Consider the following 4769-nt stretch of genomic DNA (forward strand, 5'->3'; position numbering starts at 1 on the left):
AACACAGCCGGTACACGCGTGTAGAAGAAGTCCCACAGCACAACACCACACGCTCCTAATCACGTATCAAGCTGCAAATGTCAGCGGGCGTCTAAATATCAATCAACCAAATGTGACAGACAAACACTGAGAGGGGATCGTAGCCGCTTCCCTGTGAAGTCTGCTTGTTCCCCCTGTTGGCAGCACGGTATGACATTTACTGTTAGGTACCTTTCGCTCCATGCTGCTCCCGTGACTTTTCGTAAACAGACGCTGGCTGTCATGTGGGCGGGGTTTTCAAGTTTTATGAATCTGCAGGTCGCATTGAGCGCTGTGATGATGTGGTGGCTCTGCAGCCGCTGTAGGGAGGGAGAAGAAGAGAGGGTTTGGAGTTAGACAGCACTATTTTTTTTTGTTCATAATATCTTCATTCATTTTTAGTGCATGTTGTAGTCTGCAACTATATTCATACATCAGAAGGCATCCTCTTATCTCTCACTCGTGCACGCGCGCATATGGCAAACATTATATATATATTTTTTAAAACAACTTTGTTGCATTAATAGTCCGTCTGTGTTGGATGCTGTTGCACAGTCTGCTAGACACAGAGCGGTGCTGCATTTTTTTTTTTTTTTTTGCCTGCAGACTTGTTTACTATGCTGTCTGTGTATAGCCATTTCACCAGCCGGCTGAAATGATCATGATAGATAGGAGGAGCAGTATGAGTCCGCGTTTGAATCCAAAAACGACTCAAATCTGTATGTGTGGCGAGAGGCTGCAGATTTGCACAGCCAGTGTCCCATGGGTGTATGTGAGCAAACTGCAGCACTTCTCTGTGGTTTAACGAGGCCGGTGTTTAAGTTTCACGGGTGACCCATCTCATTTCCATCTGGCCTGCCCTGAGGATGAGGCTTTAAAATGTTTGACAACTGATATTGTTGTATGTGATTTTAGTGGAGCTAAAAAATATGGAAAGTTTTAAAGCTATAGCCAATGCACAAATACCCTCTTCAACTGCAGTTGGCCTTATTTGCCCTACTGTATCTTGTAATTGCCCCACAGCATTGCAATGTTCACTTCTCTCATAAGACTCTTTTTTTCAAGTTCAGTTGAGATTCTGCATTATTGGATGCATTTACAGTGCAAATAGACAGAGGATGAATGCTTTGTCCATGAAATAGAGGGCTATACCTTCATGGTATACCCACCTGCACTCAGGTGATCTGAGATAACTTGTTTTAACGTGGAGGCAGAGCTGGTTTAAGGACATAGAGTACAGATGGAGTACATTAGGTTTTTCTCTGTGGCTCCCTAATCCATATGGCAGTAGGCCAAGGAGGGCTGCTAGAGGCTCGACATGCCACCCAGAAGGATTTACAGTACACAGCCATTAACAGCCAACAGTCCCAGGGAGGTGTTGCATGTCCACACTGCCAAAGGCCATCGTCTTCTGATGCACCCCAACCCCACCCCTAGAAACAGCACATACCATCATCATCCCTACTGTGGGCCATTCGACAGCAAAACCTGCCACGTTCTACCTTCAGTGTGAGAAGGAAAGGAGACCATCCTTCAGCTGGAAGGGCCCACATTCAGCACATATCACACCAGTGAAGGTGTCCTTCAGTGAGCTGTTGAATGCCTTCCAGCTTGGATGCTGTTGTTCCTCAAGTGACCCTGTGTTGGACAATAAAAGATAAAAAGAATACCAATGGAAAAAAAAAAAAAAATCACAACATAAACTCATATAGCTCAAAATCTAAATCTAATATTTTCTAGTCCACAATTACACTAGCAAACCATGCAGCTCCATCAGTCATACATAGCTTCAAACTCTTGGGGAGTTTACCGGAACTCATGACCTGTGGATCAGGGATGCCAGCAACCACAGGATATTAACCACTTCAAAACATACGACTTGTCCTTATTATGCTCCTGGGCGGCTCTCTCCCTCTCTCCTCCCTTTCATTCTGTGGCTGACCAGTCATACGCTGGTGCCAGTGCGGGTGCCAGCCAGAGAGATTTATTTTGTGAAATCGCGCATATATTTGCTCATATATTTGCACTGAGGCAAAACCACTCGGAAGCACCTACAAAATATTTGCCAGCTGTGATTGAAGAGGGTCCCCAATCATTTAACCAGCAGAGTGGAAAAGTCCCCCCACCCCACCCCCCACGAGAATGCCAAATAGTCTCTGCTGAGCCCAACAACCACCTCATATGGACGTGCATTTGTGTGATGGATCTGAGCCGACACACTAGAGGGAACACTGTAGGTAATAAAGTAATTTAATCCATTTTCTGATGTTCATATAATACATAATTAAAGTCATAAATATCAAAACCAAATAGGTTAGGGAGTTTCCTCAGTGGTGCCCCTGCAACAAATCAAAACAGTAACACAGAGGGTGCTTGATTAGGCTTGTGTTGACTTGTCTTTTTAAAAAAAAAAATATATATATTTTTTATGAATACTGCAACATAACATAGCACACTTTTCTTTCCTGAGGAACCACTCAACCTTTCATAACCAAGGAAAACCCCTCTGGATCTACTGTATTTGAATTCATTACAGCTGTGATACAAATGAACCAAACTTGGAAATTAGATAAAGCTTTCATTAGGCTCAAAAACAGCAACCTGTGACTTCCCTCACAGAGACTGCTTTTCCAGGCAGATCTTCTCCCACCATCCTGTAGGCCCTGTGGGAGCTGCCTTACCATTCTTGTCAGGTCTCATTCAATGCCCCACCTCATTGATCCCCTCCACTGACAGCACAGTAAGCCATCTGGAACAGTGGCGGTTTCCCTTCACCCAGGACATGGCACGATGGCTCTCAGCTTGACAGGCTGACAGGTGGGGTTTATACAACCAGTGTGTTTTAATGGGGAGAATAAATTGAGTGTCATTTTAGTTTAACATGAATGAGTGCCTTAATGAGCTATAGATATACTGTTCAGTCACGTTTAAAACCAACATGCCACAATCGTTTGATGGGAGTTATTTAAAAAACAGTCATTTCTACACATTTCAACTAAAGCAGGCGGTAAATCATAGTGTGCCACTGTCTCATAGAGGCAGCTGCTGAAGTGGAGAGCCAGTCAGCTGGTGTTTCCTTACACAACAGTTAACGTGTTTTCTTCTCCTTGGCCAGCCAACATCTTAAGAATACCCTCGAGCTCCTGTTGTGGCCATGGCCTGAGCCACACAGCTGGTCTTCGTGTGCTCCCTCATAAAACACCTCTCAGGCATGAGTTGAAGCTCTGTCTGCAGCACACCCCCTCTGAGAAATAAGAAGCTTATGGGAAATAATGTAAAGATTGTGGCTGGTGTTGTATATGTCCCACTCAGGATCTTTCTTTTTTTTTTATTTATTTTTTTTTTATATGCAGCAGTGCATGTTTGTAGGTTTTATGTGTCTGTATGCATAATTTCCACAGACCCCTGTGAGTAATAACACTAGAGCTGAAATGATTTGGCAATAAATCAAGTAGTAGTTCGACAGGAAAATCAAGTAATTGTAATTTTTCAGACAAAAATGGAAAATATTCCTTAGTTTCTGCTTCTTAAATGTAAGAATCTGCTGCTTTCCTTTACAATACAACATTGTCAACTGAATGTAATACTTGTAATACGCCGTTTTGACATTTCAGACTCAGCATTTATTGAAGAAAAAAAAAAATGCATCTGCAGATGAATCGATAATGAAGATAATTGTCAGTTGCAGCCATAATTGAGACAGATACTAGAATTACTAAAAAAATGTTAATGTTTGAACAATAAAATAAATAAAAACGCATGCAACATCCGTATAAGCAAGTCAGACGGGTGCTGCCCTGAAGTGTACCGCAAGTGATGTTTTGCAAATCATTCCGTCGTGCAGAGTCTAGTCTGCTCACCTACTCGAGCTTGTGTAGCAGTTGCTGACATGCTGGCAGCTGCTGAGGGCATACAAATGAGCTAGGTGACTGAGACCCACCACAGCAGCCCAGAGCAGTGTCACAGACAGATGGGCGATATTTGATCAGTGGTCGCAGACCTTTACACATCCTCGGGGAGCCGGAGAATAAGACACCCTCCCTGATCCCCTCTGTTTGTTTGTAATGCATAAGAGTGTGGTGGCTTTTGGAAACATGGGAGTTCAGTCAGTGCTAATACATAGATTCACCAATTTCTAAAAGTAAATATGAGCTGTACATTTACACACTACTTCCCTTGCATTACTAGTTTTGTTTATTGCGCTGTGATCAATGTGTTTGCTGAAAAAATCCTGTTAAACCTCACCCTATACTGAGCAGCTACTTGAGGGGTTTTCCACATATAGACAATTAATGAGGGAAATAAAGTATGAAGAAATAGTGCAGATAAGACAATGAAATAATTAAACTGTGTCCCAAAACTGCAGACTAACATTAACAATATTGAATATAAGAAAAATGATTAGATGTCAACAACATGTAACAAGGAGGAACACAAAATGTATAAAAAAAGGAAAAAAAAAATTAGATAAATGAAACAGCACTGATGCAGAAAATTAATTCACCAGGATGTTAGTGTAGAAAATTGCAGGTTGAGTGGGTGAGTGACAGATCAGTGTTGCTTGTGGAGGAAAACCTCCAGTTTTTATTTCAGACTGCATCTATATGTGCATTTCTAATTATTCAAAGAAAAGAAGCTTTCTGTGCAACTGCTCATCTGTCAAAATTCTCTGTTAAACGGACAGTCTGTTAACTGTTGTGATTTTAAAAAAATAAAATAATAAAAAAATAAACTTTTCAATGCAAGAAAAA

The sequence above is a fragment of the Seriola dumerili genome, unplaced genomic scaffold, assembly GCF_002260705.1.
Source record: "Seriola dumerili isolate Sdu_G_001 unplaced genomic scaffold, Sdu_1.0 BDQW01000043.1, whole genome shotgun sequence".
NCBI classification, from domain to species: Eukaryota; Metazoa; Chordata; class Actinopteri; order Carangiformes; family Carangidae; genus Seriola; species Seriola dumerili.